The sequence below is a fragment of the Heterocephalus glaber genome, unplaced genomic scaffold (assembly GCF_053883595.1).
Source record: "Heterocephalus glaber isolate CG9 unplaced genomic scaffold, H.glaber_assembly_v1.0 deba00001571, whole genome shotgun sequence".
Classification (NCBI taxonomy): Eukaryota; Metazoa; Chordata; class Mammalia; order Rodentia; family Bathyergidae; genus Heterocephalus; species Heterocephalus glaber.
In genome coordinates this window covers 9,078,116-9,100,741 of record NW_028258356.1, presented here as the reverse complement: position 1 = coordinate 9,100,741, position 22,626 = coordinate 9,078,116, and the positions used below count along the sequence as shown (strand labels likewise).

The 22,626-nt window shown below is 35.7% G+C and overlaps 1 protein-coding gene and 1 pseudogene across 9 annotated transcripts in view; both read right to left on the bottom strand.

Moving 5' to 3' along the window:
* The window catches only part of Nav3 (neuron navigator 3), an 813,909-nt gene that overhangs the window by 244,461 nt on the left and 546,822 nt on the right, over window positions 1–22,626 (bottom strand). The window lies entirely within an intron of this gene.
* Window positions 14,508–20,707, bottom strand: LOC147823675 (RNA guanine-N7 methyltransferase-activating subunit-like protein pseudogene; annotated as a pseudogene).

Genomic DNA, 22,626 nt, shown 5'->3' with positions numbered 1-22,626 from the left:
AACTGTTCAAAATTTTTACAAAAATAAATGTTACAAATTTTTACCTATTAATGTAATCTAATGTAATATAATCATGAGCAAGAAATAAGCATGAGGATATTTTAGTTTTATAAGTGACTGATACAGATTTATTAGTAAGTTTATTTCAAGGTAGACTATGATATGAGATAACACAAAAAAGGAAAAATTTGAAATGAGAATAGAGGAAGAAAAATGAATATAAAACATACACATAATGTGGTGTCTACACGTAATGGAGTACTACTCTGCTATGAGAAAGGATAAATTTTAGTCATTTGGAGGAAAATGGATGCATCTTGAGATCATAATGTGAAATGAAATAAATAAAAAATACAAACTTAAATATCACATGTGTTCTCTTATATTAGAAACCCAAAGTTTAAATAAATCAAAGAGCAAAATCAAAGATAGGAAACAAGGAGACTGCTATGGCTTGTGTTTAGATGCCACTCCCCCCTCCCTCAAAGCCTTATGTGATCATAGGTGGGGCTTTTTCAGAGGTGGTTGGGTGTAGAATGCGTGACACGAGAGTTGATTCATGGTGCAATGGTAGGCTCAAGGGCACTTGGATTAAGGGTGTGAGTGTGACCTGCCCCAAGTAGCCTGGAGAAGATATAAAGGATAGAAACCCTACCTTCTGCCCACCAAGAACTGTTTCTCTACTACTATCCCTTTGTGCCATGCCACCCTGCCTTGGAGCCAGCCTATTATGGACTGAAACTTCTGAAAACTGTGAGCTAAATAAACCTTTCCCTCTTTAACTTTGGGTGTCGGGTATTTTGTCTCAACAACTAAGACATAATTTGGTACCAGACAAGTGGGATCATTGCTGTGACTAAACCTGAACATGTGGCTTATGAACCTTTGAAACTGGGTTGTGGGAAAGAGAAGAGTTATAAAAAGGTTTGAGATGTTGGCTAAAAAAGTAGAACTAGAATGCCTCAGGCTGCACTTGATAGGAGATTCTGGTGAGCTCAAAAGGCCAGAGGGCTGATAGAAATCCTGCTGGTAAAGACCAGGCTTTTACTGTTGGACTCAAGATGATGCGTGTTACAGCTTGGCAGAAAGTTTGTTTGCATCTTGCTCATGTACAGAGACTTTGTCTGCATCTTGCTCATGTACAGAGACTTTGTCTGAGACTGAGATTATGGGTACCTACTAATTAATCTGGCAGAAGAAATTTCAAGGCAGTCTAATATTGGGGCAGTGGCATGGCTATGTTGGGGACTTTTAGCCAGATTTATGTTGAGAATCAAGAGCAAAGATTCCAGGAGAATGATTTAAAACTTTGTGAGTTTGGCGAGAAAGGAAGCTCCAGTAAAGTTGTGTCCTGCAAAGATGAAACAGGGGAGAAAATGGTTGCTGAAAAGACTAGCAAAACAAGCCAAGTATTTTAGAAGAAGACAACAGAAAATATGGCCTGAGGGGATCACAAGAAGCAGAAGGACTCTACCCTTTGAACCCTCAAAATTGCAAAAGTGCAAGATTTGGCTTTGAGAAAAGAGCCCTAGGGCACCAAGTTCCAGAATGGCAGTGGCCAAGGGAAGTTGTTTCTCAAGATTTTGTTCATAGGCATTGGACCCCTATAACCAAAAGAGAAGAAAGCCTGGCTACTACTCCAGCTGGCAGTAGGCCTTGGTGCCATCCACTTGGTGTTGGTTTTAGGCACATACAGAATGCAAGAGTTTTGGGGGTCAGGAAGGCTTCTACCCAGCTTTCAGAAGAAGGCCTGGGAGGCCAGGCAGTGTGACCCTGAGATGGCTGTGTGTGAAGCTCTGAGCCTGAAGCCAAGGTGCAGTGAAGACTCCAGAAGGTTGGAGAAGCCAGGGATGTGGACCATCCAAGGAAAGCTGCAAGGAGTGAGCAAAGCCAGCCAAAACAAGGAAGCCATGGGAATTACAAAAACCAGAAGTGCCACTGGGGCACAGCCACCTAAGCCTTTTGGAGTTCCCACCTTGCCACAGATTTCTGGGGATGCTGGAAGTAGAACTATGGGATTTCATGTTTTCCCTGGTGGATTTTGGTCTTGCTTTATTCCCATTCCTTGCTATCCCCCTGTTTAACTTGGGAGTAGAAATATCTATCTTTTTCCATTGAATGTTGGAAGTGTTTAACTTTCTTTTCATTTGTACAGGGGCTTGCAGCTAAGAGTTTGCAATCTCAGAGGAGAATTTGGGCTTGAACTTTTCAGCAATGCTGAAACAGGATTTTGACAACTCTTGGAGATGGACTAAATGCCTTTTGTATAAAGGATACCCATGAGTCTTTGGGGGTCAAGGGAAGCTTGTTAGGGGTTGTGTTTAGATGTCCCCAAACAGCGTCATATGGTCATAGGTGGGGCTTTTTTAGAGGTGGCTGGATCTAGAGTGCATAACACTGGGTCTGATTCATGATGCAATTTGAGGCTCAAGGGCGCAAGGATTAAGGGTGTGAGTGCGACCCACCCTGAGTAGCCTGAAGAAGATATAAAGGAGAGAAAGAGCTGGGGTCCTGCCTTGTTGTTCTACTACCTTCTGCCCACTGAGAACTGTTTCTCTACTGCTACAACTGTCTGCCATGCCACCCTGCCTTGGAGCCAGCCTATTATGGACTGAAACCTTACAAACTATGAGCTAAATAAATCTTTTCTCCTTTAACTTTGGGTGTTGGGTATTTTGTCTCAGCAGTAAGAAAAGTAATGAAGGCAAAGACAGATCTTTTGCAAATTGGGAAGGGGGAGAAGGAAGTGGATGGGAAAGGAGACATAAAATACGATGTGTTATGTATGTGTAACAACTCTCCATGACGAATGAAATAGTTACGCACTGTAAATATGTACTAATAAAAATAAAATTTAAAAAATGTGCTCTTAAATAGAATTAAAACTGGGAACATAATGAAACCTGAACATGGAAAGGGAAGAAAAGGGATTCTTCACAGAGGCTCTGTCATATGGAAGACCAGAGAAAAATAAACACAGGGCATAATTTTAAAATCTGTGGTGGAGGCATGATGCTAAAACTTAGGACAAATAATGCTGAAAGGCAAGTCTTTATCTTATAACCAAGAGCTACAAAAGCCAAGGAAATTACAGAAAACATCTTTATTTTTTATAAAACAAATATTTTAGCAAAAAATAAGCAAATAATACATGTAGACACTAAAAAATAAAGTTTCCTTAGAACTTGAAACTCCTGACCTTTTTTGGGGGGGGAGGGGGTGGTACTGGAGATTGGACTCAGGACCCTCACATTGATAAATCCCTACCCTACCTCCCTTTTTGTTTTGAGGCAGAGTCTTGGCTGATTCACTAAGTGGCCTAGGCTGGACTTGAACTTGGTACACTTCTGCTTCAGTCTCCCAGAATGTTGGGATTATAAGGATGGCTTACCATGCTTTGCTAATTGTTTAGTAACTTTGTATGAAAAGTTCTAGAATCAATACTCCTTGTCCCACACTTCATCATACTACTTTGTGACACATAAACATACATGGTGAGATTTTTATCCAAATTTGTCTCATAGTGTGCATATTTTGCAATTTCTACTTTTTATGTAACAATATGTTGACAGTACCCCTATGTTACATTTCACATATGTTTATCTTACTATTTTGATTCAATATTGTACAAAATTCAATCCTCTGGTTTAAAAGTATTGAATAAACTTGAATATGTCTTAATTATACATAAACATTTGAAACACATCCATCAATACCTACATCAAAAGATACACACACACACACACATTCACATGCTAGTATTTTTATAATAGGAAAGCCTAAAAGTAGGACTGCTATTTTTTTTTGCAATGGATCCTAGGAATAAATATTCAAAATAACAATATGAAGAAAATGAGTGCTTTGAAAAATATAAATTGGTATTTAATATACATGCAGTGATGATTAAGTTTTCTGAAAGATGTGTATGAGCATTTTCTTCTCCTCTGCATATCATATAAATTATAGAATTCATAGTTTCCCTTTCTGGTAGAAACTTTGAGTTGAGTCAGATTTGAATTGTACCGGTCTCTCCATAGGCACATGGCCTCTTTCATGGCTTGACTTTAAAGATCAATATGTGTGTGTGTGTGTGACTTCTGCAATCAGGTCTGTCTTTAAGGTGCAGTAAAACATACACTATCACTAGGACATTGTGTAACACATTTAATCTTTCTAAACTTAGAATTTCCTCATCTGTAATATAATGTTGACAATAATACTTACATTACAGGATTGTGTCAGGACTATTTAAGATAGCATGACATATCTGTCAGGGTTAATTCTGAAAAGAAGTCCCTGTTCTCATTATCATTATTGCATTATCTAGTTTTATCTTGCTATCATAGCTCTCCAATAAATACTTGGTTAAGTTATTGTTTCACAAAGTTTTCAGAAACTGGTAAAAAATTTTTTAAAGGTACTACTTGCTTCTGATGCTCTGATTCCTGACTCCTTCTGTCTTTTGGTTCACAAGGGTCACAGATCAGTCTATCACTTTACCTCAGGAGAATCTAAGTAAGATTAAGATTGCCATGTTCTAATTCAGGCCTGTTAAGTTTGTACTAAGAAACCACCTCCATCAGCCTCTATCTTGCATGGATTTTGTTTTATGATGGTATTAAACTATGGAAAATATTTATTTAAATAACAAACAGGATGGAAATATCAATAATGACTGCAAGAATAACTTTCATTTTCCTAATACATGTCAGTGGTGCCTTAGACTTTAGGCTTTCTGAAACCTCGGTGCGAAAACAGATAGAAAGGTACCTAGTTGGCTTTAAGATCTTAACTTGTGACTTAACTCACATATCCTTTTTACCTAGTCCAGGGTTTCTTCCAGAACAATACCACAGACTTAAGAGCTTTGACTTGTCCACTGTCTCTAACATCTGAAATTTTATTCAGATTGTAACGTGAACTTTAGTTGCAACCAGAGAAATCAATGACAAATAAATTGAAAACAAATCTCTACTTAAAATATAGGTCCCATATACTTTTTAAAATATATTCTATCACATGTATCTTTTATAAGTAAAATATACTTCTTAAGATCCTTCAAGAAAATCACAAGAAAGAGGAAAGCATCATTTTCCAAAAGCATATTATAATTTAGATGTTGAAGCATAAAAACATCATGAAACAATGTGTAGACACATTGAAATTATTTTATATATACAATATGAAAACTTGTATTTCCTCATATTCTTAAATTTTATATGTATAAGCTGAATAGTGGAAAAAATAACTGTCTTTAATGAGACAGTGTTTAAGCAAAGAACACATGTTACGTAAGAGCATTTCAAATTCATCAAACTTTCTGTAACGCTCTGGTGAGAGAGGATACTAGTAGCCTTGTCAAATTTATTGGAAAGTTTTGTTCAAATAAACAAAAAGAATGATGAAATTATATTCTGATTTGGAGTTCAAATTGCAAAGTTCATTTACATGCATACACACAAAATGAAAGCATTAAACCACTTATTGGTCCAATTATTTAAATACAGGATGACCAAAAATTGCATATATTTTTTGTTAATTTTTATAACATAACAGAAAATACAGAAATGACAATTTTATCAATTTTATTCAATACAAGAATCAAGTGGTTGAAATGACATCTGCCTGGGCGGCACTCAGGATGGTCAGTAGGTAAACAAACAGGCTGCCCAAGTGATGCTTGGGTAAACTGTTAAGTGATTAATCTCTTATCTTCAATTGAATGAGCTGCAAAGGGTGTGATAATATATTCTGCAGGATTATGCTATGGGTTAATTATAAGATTCTTAGTGAAAAACATTTGTATATTTGGGAGAAATGTTAATCATAATTCAGCATTGTGCAATTTCTGTAAGACAGTCATTGAGGATTTTAATAATCAAGATTCTGGCCCAGGCTTCAAGCATGATTTACCTCTGAATATCCAAAGCCAGTTTTCTCCAATGATTTTGATCAGCTGTTAATGTTTTAAACATGAATATTATCCCATTTTGTAACTGTATTTCAAAAAATGTAGAATTAATAGTAGTACATTTACCAAAGGGCTATTTATAAATTTGAGAACAACTGTGCATATAATAATTCATTCACAATAATTAAAAATAATGAATATCAAAGGTGAACTAGCATATTTTACATTTAATATTTACTAGCATGAATTTTAGGGCCTATTATCACCTGTATTCTTTGGGGGAACGTTCTGTATAATTAAATTTCTATTTTGCCCCCTAGTATCCAGATGGATACTGATTGAACATTTTATTTTCTCTCAGTGCCAGTTTCTTCATCTGTAAAATGGCAATAATACTACCTCTGAATAATATTATTACTCTGAACATTGAATGAATTTACACTTTGAAACATGGAATTTAACTAAATATGTATTTGTTATATAGTAAATTGCCACTAGTACATTATTTTAATACAAAATATATTTACATTAATTATGAGTTTATTAACTTTATTATGAACTATTATTATTGCCAAATCCTTGAATCTTAGCTATCTATCCAAATGTAATGAAAATAACTAGTTAAAGAAAACTGTTGTAAATTGCAATGACCTTTTAGTTTTGTCCCATGCCCTTACAATATTTATTTTATAGTGCTTATTTTCTTTATAGTAAAAGGGTGAAATGAAAGATAACATGTTTAATACTATATTACTTTTGTAAAGTGAATATGTCATGTAAAACAACATCAAAAGAAGGCATACTCTGATTCTCCAGAGTACTAAACTTTAGTTTGTAATAATTTTTTTAAACTAATAACAACCTAACCAACAGTGGATAGAAATCATTTGAGAAACCAACGATTACTCTTTTCACATTTCTTTTAATGGCAAACTAACAAATTTTAGTTTTATTTAACTTGGGTACGAAGAGATGCCATAACATTGTTCACCATACAGTGCAAAATATCTTTATTTTTCATGCCTAACTACAGCTTTGTACTCTGACCATTGTCTTCCAAGTTCCCCTATCCTCTGTCTTCAATAACCACTATTCTCTTATTTCTATTAATTCAATTGTTTCTGTGAGTTTCTATGAGTTCTATGAGTTTGTTTCTGAGTTCAATTGTTTCAGCTTCAACATATAAGTGAGATCATAAAGTATTTATCTCTCAGGCTTATTTCATTTAACATTCTGTTATCCAATTCCAGCCACATTGTTGAAAATTACATAATTTTTTTTTTCTTAAGACTAAGTAGTATTCACTTATGTATATATACCACATTTTCTTTATCCATTCATCTAATGGAGGACACTTAGATTGACTTAATAACTTGGACATTATAAACAGGACTGTAATGAATATGGAAGCATATATATGTCTTCAACATTTTGATTTCAAATCTTTTGACTAAATTCCCAGAAGTAGGATTGATGGACCATAAAATAACTCTACTTTTAGTTTTCTGAGGAATCACATTAACATTTTATATAATGGCTGAACCAATTTCCATCGACATATAGGGGCTCTTTTTTCCCTACTTCATCAGTTGATTGGTCCATTGATGAGTTCATAGCAAAGTGCTGATAGAAGAGGGGAATCACCTTGGGTATGACCTGGAAAGATATCTACTTGTCCTTCAACCCTTCCTCTCTTTCTCTGTTTTTCTTTCTCGCTTCCTTTTTCTGACTGCCATGAGGTGAACAGCTGACTCTGCCATGTCCTTCTAATATGATGTTCTGCCTTGGAACCAGCTTATCATGGACTGAAACCACTGAAACTATGAGACAAAATAAACTTTTTGTCCTTTAAACTGTGCTTGACAGGTACTTTGTCTCAGCAGTGCAAAGATGACTAATACCCTATTCTCTGTATTTTGTATAATATCCATCTTAACAGGTGTGAGGTGATTGCTCACTATGGGGAAATCTAGAATTTCAACAGCAATAACTGGGCCTCTACATCGTGGAAAATAGCAAAGGACTAAAACCATACATTGAAACTGTAAACTGTGGTTAATGAAGAGTGACCACTGATTTAAGTAAGTTTCCTACAAAGAGGAAAACTAGTATTAGAAAAAAAACTGGAAAGAAACAAAGCTCCCGGGAAAGATTCTAATAGGCCAGCCCTCTGACTTGAGTTTCACAATGGTATTTGGACCTAAGAAGGGAATTACACAGCACAGTGTCTACCCCAACAGACTAGGAAAGCATCGGTTTTTCTTTTCTTTTCTTTCCTAATCCTCTGAGAGCCATGTAGATTTGTTTGGGAGAAAACAGTGGTGCTAGAGTTCTTAAGAACAAAACAGGAAAGGCACATAGACCTAACACAGGAAGGTAGAAAGGGCTAGAAAAAGTGAGGACAGATTATGATAACTCATATCTGACATGCATAAATTTCAACACTCCCCAAGCAGCAATATTTTCAGTAGCAATGATGATATGTCACACTGGTGTAGCATCCAGTGGGGGTCTAGGTAGCTAAGGGTCTCCCCTGACATGACCCTGTGTTTCTCAGGTCCTCATTCTCATTCTGGTGAGGAATGCAGAAGTGAGGTAAGGCTGGCTTAAAGTGGAAGGTCCCCTGCAGAGAATGAAGAAGTCAGAAATGAAAGCGGTGAGAAACGGGTTTATTTATAACATCGTAAAAGTGGGGACAAAGCTGTCAGGTGGCAGGCCACAAAGTAGCGAGAAACTTCAGTGAGCTTCACCTGGTGTCTTCACTCTGCATGTACTTATAAAGGTAATCTGGTCCTGAAAAAATAACTGTTTCACTGATTGGTGTAATCTACGCCAATCAGGGTCTTAGCCTTTGTCTCTGTGGCGAGCTAAGGATCATGGAGCCTAGGGGAACACAGCGAATGCATACAAGCTGGCTCCTAAAATTAACTGTTTCACACCTGCAAAGGTTTCACAAAGGGCAACTTCATAAGTAAGCAGGTAGTCATTTCTATAACCCTTTGCCATGTTAGTCACGCCCTACGTCCCTGCCTATCTCCCTCCCTAACTGTCCCTAACACTGGTACCATGATAATGACCGTATTTGCCAGCCCTCACCAGTATAACATATCAGAGAGGAAAGCTATACAAGGGAAGGGAAGATATCTGAAACTGCATGAGACCTTTTTTTCAAAGACTGAGATTTTAGCTAGAAGTGACTGAGTTACTTTGAATTGGGAGAAATAAATATTCTCTTACTATACAAAAACAGAGGCAGGAGTGGTGAACCTGTATATCTTCATAAAAACTGATTTTCAATCAATTTTTTTGGCACAAAAGTTCAAGAGTGGTAGCCACTATTAGACAAAGAATGTTGGAAAATCAGTGTATGACATGTGCTATTTTTAGTTGATTACACACTGGATCTTCAGTTGCTATAATAGAACTCATAGGTAAAAGAGATCTATGGAGTACAGTCCCCTGACTTTTGCAGACTGCCATGGTTTGGTTGTAGTTTGTCCCCCAAGAGTTCATATACTGGAGGCTTGGTCCTCTGTGGTCATGGAAAAGTTTAAGTCCCCAACAAGGAGGGGCCTAGTGGGAGGCCCTGAAGTTCTTGTAGGCATACTCTTGGAAGGGATCAAAATAGTCCTCCTGATACACCTGAGTTAGCTCCTGTGCAAAGTTTGTTATAAAAGAATGAGCCTGGCTACTCTCTATCCTTTTAGCTTCCTGCCCTACTGTGTAGTCTTTCCCTCTCAGACACACTCCTACCACTGTGGCACATACTCCCACCTTGTGATACTAGCTACCATGAAGTGACACAACCACCAGGGCACTTATCAGAGCTGGCTCCCTGTTGTATGGACTTAAACTTGTAACTATGAGCTAAATAAACTATACACTATGAGCTAACTGAACCTTTTTAAAAATAAGTACCAAGCTTTTTTATTTCCTTATAACAACCAAAAATGATTCACAGATCTAGCAGAAATCTCAATATTGAGTTGCATATGGTATAGTTACAAATGGAATCCATTAAGTGCTTTTGATAACATCAGTATCACAAGACATTTAATACATTTACCAACTAAATAATTCAATATATATATTTCTTAATTTTTACATCAAAGTTGATGTAAATTTTCCAAAATATTTGAGGGTTGCTCTAAGGTCAATATTAAGGAACCAACAACCCCAAAAAGCCAGGGCATGGTCTATGAAGGCAAATAAACTCTTAAACTTGAAGTCTGGTCATTTCTTTTACTTTTTTCTTTATTTTTCACACCTAGTCTCTGACCTAGTTCTGCTAATTCTAACTGCTTAATACCTCTTGACCCTTATGCTTCATTGCTGCTTGTAATTGCCGTGTTTCAATGTCTCATCATCTCTCACTCAAATTGCTCTAACAGTCCCGGAAACTGTCTGAGTGCAGGCAGGCTGAGCATGAAACTGTGCTGTATGCTATAGCCAGCGATTACTTCTAATGCATACCTGATTGGGTAATTTACCTGCCTACTAAGACATCACATAATAGTTCTCACCAAACTTCAGGGAGAAAATAAAGTTTATTTATGAGGCTAATTTACTGCATTTCAAAGAGAGAATTGGTTTTTTTAAAATGGCAAAAAAAAAAAAAAATTCCCTCACCACAACTATGGTTATAGAAGAACAAGGAGTAGAGATCTAGGAGGGACACACAAAAGGGTGGGCTGACAGCAGAATAGGGAAGCATATATGCTGCAATATGAGAATGCTACAGCCTACAAAGGAACTGAGGTATAAAATAGCCCAGTGAGTTCAGGGAGCCATGAATGATTCTTTTTTGCCTGGGCATGAAGAAGGGGCACATGAAAATACTAGAGAGAAAAAGACTGGAATCAGGTAAAGATCAGGCAAAGAAAAATCATATGTAAAGTTAAGGAGGCTGTCTTTAAGATTTTTAGGGGAAAGTTAGTTTATGTAGAAGACAGAAATGACAGCCCTAACTCAGGTGCGCTTATGAAGCACAGTTAAGAGCAAAGAAAGACAGAAAAACAGAGACTACTTAAGAGTAATCTAAATGGATGTTGCATGTTCTAAATGATGAAATACATACTTTTCTGTCCTGTGCCTCTTCGAAAATTGCCCTCAGGACAGCAAGAACAAAAATCAAAACTCAAACTCTATTTTACACGACCACAATATACAGATAGCGAAGACAGATGAAAAGACCCACACACAATTTAACAAAGAGGTGTAAAAGAAGAGGGAGATGTTAAAGCAATGGAAACAGGTTTACCCACAGAAACTAGGATGGCTCCAGAAGTGAACATATCAGATCAAATGGAAGAGCATATGAACTAGCTTCAAGAATAATGTGTTTACCTATCTCTCCCTCGCCCCATCAAGAGGTAGGAAATAGAAAGTTTAAGGCAGTGGTGGTGAACCTATGTGTGGTTCAGCCAGCTGTTTGTTATAAATGAAAGCTCTACAAGGTGTGCCATCACTGGTCTGGGGGCAAATCCAGGCTTATGGTTACCAGGTAATCAAAAGTTTGAAGGCATGAGAGTGAAATCAGAAGGATTAAATAAAATTGTGTATACTACTGTTGAAACCCCAGGAACTGATTCCCCTTCTAAGCATTTTCTCTTTCAGGAATGTAGAATTCTATATCCCCTATGTCATTCCAGAACTCTGGGAAACCCATCTTCAACAACAATGATCATTCCTAAGATCACTGGATCTTGATATTTCATGTAAATAAATCAACCAACTGGCCAGTGGGTGGTGTAAAATGTAACACTGAGAACTCTAAGCATGGTGGGCATAGACACTCACAAATTCACATACAAATAACTTCCAAGGAACTTTTTATTGCCTCATATTTGATGATACACAGACATTTGATGAAATTCTCTGAAAAATACCAAAATGCGCAAAACAAAGTCAGCATAAATTAGCCACAAAGCCAGGATCAGAAGAGAGTGTAAAGAAAATTATAACTAATAATTTAAGCTAACAAAGAGATACTGCATCCATCAAAAGAAAAGAGTAATATATGCACATGTACACGCACACATATATATTTAAAGAGCCACAGAATAAGCAGGATTGTTGCAAGTTGAAAAATAATTATAGCTAAAACTTTTAAATTTAAGAGATTGGAACATTAAATTGAGAAAATTTATAGGAAAGTAGATCAAAATGCAAAATTTTGGACCCTAAGAAAAAACACATGAGCATATTAGAGAATGGATTCAGTAGGTCAAATGTCAGGGAAATGTGAATTACAAAAGAGAAAGAGATATAAAATTATCAAAACATTCAGTAGAGTTAAGGAGATAAAAATTGACGAGGATGACCAGGGATAGGGAGACTACCCTAAATACTCCAAGGGGGTGAGGCCACAAAGAGGCAAATCCAAAAAGGACAAGTTATTTTCAAAGGACCAGGAATCATAGTGGCATCAAAAGTCTTACAGCGGCATTGCAGCTAGAAGATATAGAGAAACTCTATGAATATCTGAAAAACTGATTTTTAATATCAAATTTTACACCTACACAAACTATCAAATGAATAGGATAGTAAAATGATAATTCATATAAAATGTCTTAAAAGAAAAAATTATGTCCAATATACCTCTTGTTAGGAAGCTATGACAAATAAAAAAATAATGGAATCTGACAAACAAGTGACCACATATAAGAGAGAGGCAAAAGATATTTCCAGGTTGATAGCAAAAGAAAGTTCAATTCACTTGTTATGTAGCAGACCTAGAGAGCAACCATTTTAGGTATATTATTTCAGGACCATTGATGCCAGGGAAATACTAGTGCTGATAATAATCTGACAGTCTCAATGACAAAGAAAATTTTATTGGGATATATTTTACAGAGCTGTTGGAAACTGGAAAATCTTAGCCAGCGATTCAAAATAAATTATCTGAATAAAAAAGTAAGGCAACAAATATTAGTTCTAGAGAAAAAATAACAACAAATTTTGTTCAAAAAAGGGACTATAACCAAAGAATAGAATGTGAATAATATTTTCAATTTATAATATCTATGTGGCAATAATGAAAACAATATGGATTTAAGTGAATGTATAATGTAAGCATACTGAAGTGAGACAGGAAAGAAGAAGAGTATGAAGGATGTAAATCCTCATACTTAAAAATTCAATAGATGACCTTTAAATTTGATCAATTAGGCTATTACAGAATACTACTTGGAAATATCGCATAAATGCCATAGGACACCACTGAAAGGGTGGGCATTGCTTTATTCTGCTGGAGAGGAGAAAGGGTGAGAAAACAGAGGATTTCTCTTTTATATTTAGCTGTAGGATTTTTGACAATATTTCATGTTTATTGTCTGAAAACAATTTAAATTATTCTTTGAAAAATGAAGCTATTGAAAGTGTCCAGGTTAAGCGATACGGAGACTTTACAGCAAAGATGTGAGAATATAAAAGACAAATATTTAGGAAATAAAATCAGCAGAACTTGGAAGTAAAATAGGTTTGATTCAGTGGAGAAATCTAAATCTGTAGCTTGAGTTAGATAACAGTATCCCCATTTATCAGACAATCAAAAGAGCCTGACTTGATGCATATGAGATCATCAACATGGTGTTCATACACCTAACATGATATGCATATAACATGTATTCCATACACAAAATTTGTGCAGTATTGTGGGTTTAACATGCAGACACAAGATCACTCTAAAATGTCTTCATTTTTAAGATTAAAGAAAATTTATATATTTTCTTACATTTAAAAAGGGCAAAAATTTCCTTGCAAAAAGTGAAACTCCATAATCATCAATATATTATAATTCTGGCATATGTCACATAGATATATCACTTATAACATGCCCACCTAGAAATTACCAGCCTTAAAAAAATGAATAAATTACATTTACATGCATAAATACTTCTTTCCATTATCACTGCATTTAATTATTTAAGTACTTTGATGGCCATTTTCTCTCTGAGAAGAGGAAACATGTCAGTAGTCTGCTGAAATTATTGCAATCATAAAGCTAGATGGAACAAACAACATCAGTATCCTAAACTGTGATGCACTTCACCTCACTCAATTAGGATTTCTTGGTATTCAGATATCAAATGTACTCCTTAAACTTCAGGTTTTACTGGAATGAATTATGTTGATATTTTTACTTACTCTTGAATTTATATTTTTACATTCATAGCTACAATAAATCAGCTTGCAATCTAGTGACAGCTCTCGATTTTCATACTGGAGACAAAATTTTTAGGTGAACAGAAACAGACATAAATGTAAAGCATAGGAAAAGCAGGGATAGGGATTATCATGCTAACAGTAGTATGTCCTGAATATATTACGTGCAGTTTGCTTCTAGAGAAAATAACTGAGGTCAGTCAAGTACTGTGTCACTCATAATAAAATCAAACCAGTCAGCATTTATTGAGAAGCAGTGTGCTTGGTTGGCATTGTGGGCACATCAAAAAGAATAAGGCCAATAGTGTGTCCTGGAGGAGGGATGGAGGGAAGAGAACTATACATGTTAGCCAATATTTAAAACCTTCTAGGTGTTCTCTCAGGTGATCACAGCCTAGACTTGTTTCCATCCCTCTCATCCAGTGGTATCTTCCCAAAATCCTTTGTCCATCTCTCCCTATATTCTTGAGAAGACTTGAAGCCATGTGTGCCGCTCTCTAATCCTTACCATTTCAAATGTACTGAATACTTCAGCACCTGAGTTAGGATTTTCTGCTCTAACTTTAAGAGTTACAATCATCCTGGGTAATTTCATGGTCAGCGTGGACAATCAAATCATTTGGCAGAAATCAAACACATAATGAAGAACCATCTACCCTGTCTTCAATGCACAGGGCCTGATTAATGATATTTCCTCCTACAAAGAACATGACATTTTGAGAATTTTTGCAAAAAAAGTTAAATATTATTATGAGCATAATTCTTGTTATAACAAATTTTATTTCACTTCTCTTGGATTTCCACTGCTACTGGGATAACAAGAATGGGCTACATGGCATTCTTTCTCTAGGATATAGCATTTACTACTAATAATGTGAAGATTAAGGCAGTTTTAAACATTTTGTATGGTTTAACTCATTCATTTCTCAAATATTCCTAAAAGGAAGGAATCATTATTCCATTTTAAAGGATACTAAAACACAAAGGTAAAATACATTCTCAAGGTCACAACAGTAGGCAATGCAAAGAAGTCAGATTTTATGGTTCCAAATTTGAAGTCTGAGCCCACATTAAAAGAAATATTTCATTTATAAGGTTTCCTTAACTCCAACCTGCTACAACTACTGTCATTGCATCTGACACCCATTTCCTATGGGTTAGAGGCTCCTTTATTTGATTGTAACAATATCTGGCATTTACAGAGTTCTACGGGGAGTCCATCTTAACAATTTGCTAAGTCTAATAATGTGACAACATGAGCTAAAATGTTTATTAAACTGTATCAAAGAATATTTTTTAAAAGTTTTATTAACTTTTCATTTAGAAAAAAAAGGAAAAACAGTTAAGAACCTCTTTCTTTTTTGTCTTAATCTGAAGATTTTATGTAAACAATGCTAACAAATGCAAAGCAAAATTAGGAAACTATCTTCCTATGACCAAATGGCATATCACAAAACATGTGAATGAAAATAATGTAAAGACATTCAAAATGAAAAGAGAATAAACACGTGTCTTAGCAGATCAGAGTTTCTAGTGCTTTGACATATTTCCACTTACACTCCAAAAATTAGCAATGAAGAAAAGACTGATAGAAACACTTACACATCAGTGGTACTCAAAGTATTATCCCTGGACCCACATGATTAGAGTCACCTAAGAATTTGTTATAGATACAACTTATCAAGCCCCGCCCAGATACTGACTCCACAAACTAGGGAAGGCGGGGCCAGCCAACCAAGTTTTAACGACCACTCTACATGGTTCTGGTGTGTGTTTCTGTTTGAGAACCACTGAAATGCAAGAATGTTATTCACAGTGAAAAGCACTGAATTTTAATTTTAAACTGTTTATAAATGTAAAATGGTTTAAACTGTTGTAAAATTTTAAAATTTAAATAATTTTAATTTTTTCAGTGTTTTTAAAAAGTAAAAACTCATGGCTTACATAATATTTTCCCTACCCAGGAAACCTCTTCTTATCAAGAAAAACACAAGCCCATACATGCTGATTGTAAATATTCTTTGTAAGACATTCATTCCTATGCTGTAAATACTTTAAATTGTTAATGATAATAGAAGATATCTGTCTAAAAGTTATCTCAGACTAGAGATTATTTGTCTATCTGTCTGTCTAAGTGGCCACAGGACAGTGTACATTCAGTTAGGCTAAAAATATGGAAATTGGACACATCAGAGCACATCCTGCTCACTGTGTTAAAAACCACAGTGAAAAGTAACAGAAATAAAAATCCAGCACCCAGGAATAATAATAATACATTTATCAATTGATGATCAGCTGCAGTAATGAAATTTCTGGGAGAAAAGATTTAAAATATGTGTTTTCTTGCCATTTTTATTGTTTTCTTGTATCATGAATTCCAAGCAAGAAGACTATTAGAAAGCTTTTAATTCCTACTAGAGTACATTCTATTTTCATAGATATTTGAAATTTTTAAATCCACAATAATTGTAATAAAATATGTATGTGTGTGCATGACACATGGTGAGATTTGTCCTCCAATTTACTGTTTGCCAAGGGCACCTTGACAAATCTCATTTTTATTACAATCATACATGATGACATATCAGCTTCCTGTGGGTGGTTTCTCTCCAGTGACATGCTATTGCTTCAAATTACCACGGGTAGGGGCTAGATCCACATAAGTGCAAGACAATCCGCCAACAGTAGCTGCTACTCTGCAGTTTTGTCACACTGCAAAGCAAAACTGTTCAAAGAATGGGATAGCCAGAGGACCACAGGAGAGTCTCCAGACCTCAGAAGTCATCTACTTAGCAGTCACCTCAAAATTCTCCAAAGCTTCATCTTAAAATCCTTTCACTTTAAATGTATCATAATTTCTGGATTGCTAAGAATTCCATTTGAATCTTTTATGAATTATTGGGCTATGTGAAGTAAAGTGGAAAATAAAAATAAAAATGGAGGAAAAAACCCCCACAAAAGACAGAGTGTTCACTATATGATTTCATACTGTGTCTGTATACAAATATAAGGTAATAAATAAACATCGGAGATTCTACTGTAGCCAATAGTTCAAGCCTCCAAGTCAAATTTCAGAGTCCGTTTCCTTACAGATGTATTCCTGTGATTGATGTTGTTCCTCAAGAATCGTGTGAAACATAGTCTAAAACATTCACTCAACTTGGAGGACTCAAGCAAATACTCTCCCTAAATCTGGAAGCTCATCTAACTTCCTGTATTTTCTCCCCAGTCTGTCATACTCTCCCCTATCTTACCCCTCCCCTCAATTGAACTTTTGAAGGGTTTCAGAAGAGGAAAGTATGGAGCCAGCAATCAGAAATGCTGGGCTTCTTAGTCTCAGCTCTTACTGCTTGGTCTTGATTTTCCTTCTCTTTAATGCAGGGATCATACCCTTATCGACCCTGCCTCACTCATAGGATTATCGGAGGGATTCACTGTCATATAAACCATCTGAAAAAGTAGAATGTGTTACAGAGCATAAGGCATCGTTATTATGAGCAAGAGAACATGGTACCTAAGAATTACATTTTAAAACATACTCTCTTAAAATAACAGTGACTCAATTCTTATTTAAAGTTATTGATATATACATGTCAGTGTTGAGATTACTTTTTGTTTTTTAATTGCACTGATGAGACAGAAACTATACAGTCCAAGGAATTTGTACTTCAGCTACATAATTTTGAAAATGAATAAGGGTGTAACAATTATTTTTTTATGAAGAGCTGATGAGCCAAACAGGGATGACATTCCAGTTGCCTCAGGAATAAAGTCCTCTTACCTCTACTCCTTGTCAAAGAGCCTATTACATTTTAGCTTCTGTTCAGCAAAATTGGTTCTCTCCTTTCCAGAGCATAGAATTACCTTTAGCTAACAGTTTCTTATTCAGAAACTATTTCTGGCTCTTCTCTCCTTATACTTAGGTGAAGAAATGTGGACTAGTTCTTACCAATGGACTAGAGACTGAAGTAATTTGTACCTCTTCCAAGACTGACCCATAAAAATATCTTATTCCTATCATCTATCCTTTTTGCCCATAGGCCAATTCCAAATACATATATAGGTGGAAGAAGGAAGACACAATTTGACAATGTATGCTTTCATCACTCTGAGCTATTGACTTTTATAAAACAAAGCATTTCAATTCTATATCTGCTATCCAGAAAACATCTTGGACTGTATAAGTGGAAATAGAAGTCTAGTGTGCAGAGACTGAAATCCAGAAGTTTGTTACTGAAAGCTCGTATTAATTTAAATTACAGAGACATTCTTGCAGCCAAAAACCCTTCCTAGAACACCTCCATACATGAGAATTCAATTATGACTCTATACAGGGTTCAAGTCCATTGCAAGTGGTTGCATTACCTTTGTAGAGATCATTGCCCTATACTCACAATTCTGCTGAAGATCTTATCTTCATTCCTAGTTATCTTTTTTTCATTAAATTCATTTAATAGCACCTTCTGAACACTTATTATGAGCTCTTTACTACCAGAAACTCATCTTTTTTTTTGTTCTGAAGCTCTGAAATAGGACCTCTGTAGTTCCTTTTAATTTCTTACTACTGGTCCAGGGTAAAAGGGTATGGATATATACATTGGTCAAATTGCTACTGCCAACAACCTTGGAAATTGAGATAACTTTTTTTATTCTCTATAAATAATGATGAAAATAGGCCTAAGTATCAATTACACCTAAATCTTAATTTTGCTGGACAGTTTACACATGGGTCATCTAATTTGTTCTTCACAATATTCACTTGAGGTGAACACAGTGGTTGTTACAGTTATAGTCTTACTTTACACATTCATAGAAGGGGTAGGATAAGCATAGGCAGACTGTTTTGTAAAACTGAACATCATGTACAACATTATTTTGATGGTGATTATAGTTCCAAATTTCAGTAAAGGCAGTTTTTTTTAATAAAGAAAGAATATAATCAGCCTCTAAATCTCTTTCCCTCTCGTTTGTATTAGTTCTGGCAGGGCCGGGGATTTAGCTCAGTGGTTTCACCGCCTGCTGCGCAAGCCCAAGGACCCGAGTTAGATCCCCGGTATCAAAAAAACAAATAAAACCTATATTAGTTTTGGCATTTCTGACTGTGTGTATGCAATTAAATTTAATGTCTTGTAATATTTGTAAAAATATAAGCAATGACACTTGAAATTCAGAATTTTTAAGGACCATAATCTAGCTGGTAGAACAGTACAGTGACAAAACATGTATTTTTAATTGCTTAAATTAGCTTTAATTTTAACATACACCTCTGCAGCATCCTACTTTAGTCCCTTTTTTGTATACAATTTTGTGCTAAGAAAATATAACTTATATTAATCATAGTATTTAAAATGAAGAACCATATTAAATACCAAGTAAGAGGGAAATTATTATTATTCAACTATTATAGTTTATTCTTTTTTTTCTCATTTCATAGCTTTATTCTTGATTTTCCTCTAAAAAGAGACCAAATTAGTTGTGGAGCTGACTATACCTATAGAGTAATAAGTCACAAAGTACCATACTCATATAACAGAAGCCAAAAGAAATATTCAATTGTTTTAGCTTTCAAATGCTGATGTTACACATCATAAATAAGCATAGCAGTGCATTCGTGAACTGATTGTACTACTTCTGTAGAATTTTAGAAAGAAGCACATCTGAATTGGAATCTAATAGGGATATCTTTTTATCTTACTAAGTAAAAGCAAGCATTTTTTATTTACATTTTTTATTTCTGTCTTAAACAGAACTTCTGGAGGTCAAACAAGGAAAGTATACCAAACTCAAAGCACTATGATGTCTTGAAATGAAGAATCTGAAGTAGAAGTCAAGCAACATAATCCACAGTATTTTTAGGGGAGTAGTTATTCCCAGCAACCATTAGATCTCTCTGTAAGATCTATTTTTTAAAACGTCTCAAGTTCTAAAACATTAATAATCCATTTTCTAAAATGAGATGGAAAACTACGATCAACAGGACACACACAAGTTTTTGTTATATTAACAAAGTAAATGGTTTTACTAAAAGCTGTCGCCAATATTTCTATCTGTAGTAACTGTAGGGAGGCTGCTGGTTATAACCATATTGTCCATATTGCTGTGGATAATAAGGCTCTTGTCTGTGCTGCAGGTAACTGTTACCCCAGGATCTTCCATGCCACTGGTCTGATCGATTGTCAGTTGGCCACCCTCATCTGCTGCCCCTACCTCTAAACTGTCTGTTATCTTGCAACCGATTGCCTCTGTTTCTTTGGTTCCCACCAGCTCTGTTATTCCATTCCTCAATAACTGGAGGGGATTCAGGAGGGCGTTTCAAATATTCCTGGTATTCTTTGTCATCTTCTGTGAATCTGTTTGCAAACATCTCTTCAAAATTTGGAGTAGCGTTAGCAGTGTCAGTCATCCTGAAATTCACTGGCCACTGTGCTTGTCCAGCTCCAGCAGAGACACGCAGAGGGCTGCCACACAGCCAAACTAAGGACTCCTTCATTTCTCCAAGGTAATGGAGCCTCTTATAGTTTATTCATTCAGTGAAATATTAAATGGCCATGAAAAATAAAATTATGATACTTGTATAACAAAACAAAAAATAGATTCAAAATAAAAGTAGAATATAAGCAGTCTTAAGGTATACACATAAAAGTCCAAGAACAAAATAGACAGCAGCATAATATTTTAAGGAGGTTACTGGATTCTAGGCATCTTTTTCTATAATCAAAAGATTCCATGATATTAAATCTTACACAAATAAAATTGATTTCAAACCATCATTTCACTTTTATTCAAAGAAAATTAGTGAGAAAAAAAAGGTTTAAAAGCATCATTTGCGCATCTAGAAAATGAAGCACAGTGAGACTTTGGATTCAGATCATCAAATGTGAACACTCATCACCAGTTAGTCCCACGGAGAAAGCCATATTTAATGAGAAGAGTTTTAGGTACAGCAGCACTGGCCACAGTGGCAAGAGGACAATCAACACTGGACGGAGGCCAAAGCTGGCCCAGCACTCTGAGAAGAAAGGCACTCAGCAGCACCTTACTTGGGTCTAGAAAGCAGACCACCACCTCAGATGGACAGCAAGTGAGTGTGCAGCAACAACTGCACATGCTGGAGTAGACCCTGATGAAGGGGCTTTCCCAGAAGGTGAGGAGTGAAGGTCAGTGAATAACCATAAGATCAACAGATCAGACAAGAACCAGGAAATTCACCGGATACCAAGTGACTACAAAAGCAATTAAGCTATTTAAGGGAAACAATGGCATCCAAAAGGGCAGAAATCTTAAAAAACAAAATAACAACAACAAAAATATGTCTCTGGGTCACAGCTCACAGCTCAAATATTTTAAAACTCAGAGGCAGGGAGGTATACCAGGGTAGCTAGCCAGGCATCTTCTGGGAGAACAGTTAATTGAAGCTGATGGCTAAATTAAGCAGTGTTCTCAGGCTAAAACAATAGCTTCCCTTAAGTAAATGACTATAAGTTGTTGCACTTCAAAAACCCTGACACAGGATTCAGAGGTGCGGCTTTGATATCACTGCCACGGTTCCCGGGAACTCATGAGGGGATGACATCCCACCATAGCATTCACTTCTAGGTGTTGATCAGTTTACAGACTCGTACTTCCTGTTTCCTTCATGCGAGATGGGCATGCTTCTACGGAACAGGGTCAGATGAGTTTATCAGCTTGTCCACAATCAGTGAGGCTGGACACTGCTCCTCTCTTTCTCTAATATGCATACGTTTTAAATGACACCATACTATCTTCTCTGTTGCTATAAACAATAAAAAGGGCAAAATTAAAGTTTTCCAGGGTGTTTACTTTTGTACTGTTTTGTATAACTGTTCTTAATAAAATGTCATTTTAATCCTCTTTTCCGCTGGTTTTCATCTTTTCATATGGGTCGTGTTAACTCCAAGGTAAAGGTGTGGGAGACGGGCCCCATTGATCATGCCCAAAGCAGTTTGTTAGCAGTGCAGAGTGTAAAGTTAACCCCACAATTGGCTTGTTTTAAGAAGTGTGTCTAACCAAAACCTATAGTTAGTTTTGCCTTAGCTGAACAGCATTTATTGGTATCTAAAGTTAGAAATTTATATTTTAATATTAACATTAATATTAACACTAATTAATGATAGTAATTATTATTTGAATGAATAACCTCCATCACTAGATTTATGGTAATGAAAATAATTTTAAATCTTTTTTTCAAATAGCTAAATTTAAGATTAAGTTTTGCTAGGTGCATTGGCACCTGTCTATAATCCTAGAGGCTCAGAAGACTGAGGCAAGAGGATCACAAGTTGGAGCCTAAACCGGGCAGTTTAGGGAGATCTTATCTCAAAATGAAAAATAAAAAAGGGCTGAGGATGTAGCTCAATGAAAAGGCCCTGCGTTCTATCCCTAGTGCACACATACACACCCTAAACAAACAAAAAACCACAAAAACTTTTTAAAAAGATTGTTGGATATTCCACACACTTCTAAATTTAAATTTTATATTCTCCATTGACAAATGTGTGCACTTTTCATGTTCTTATAGCAAAAAAATT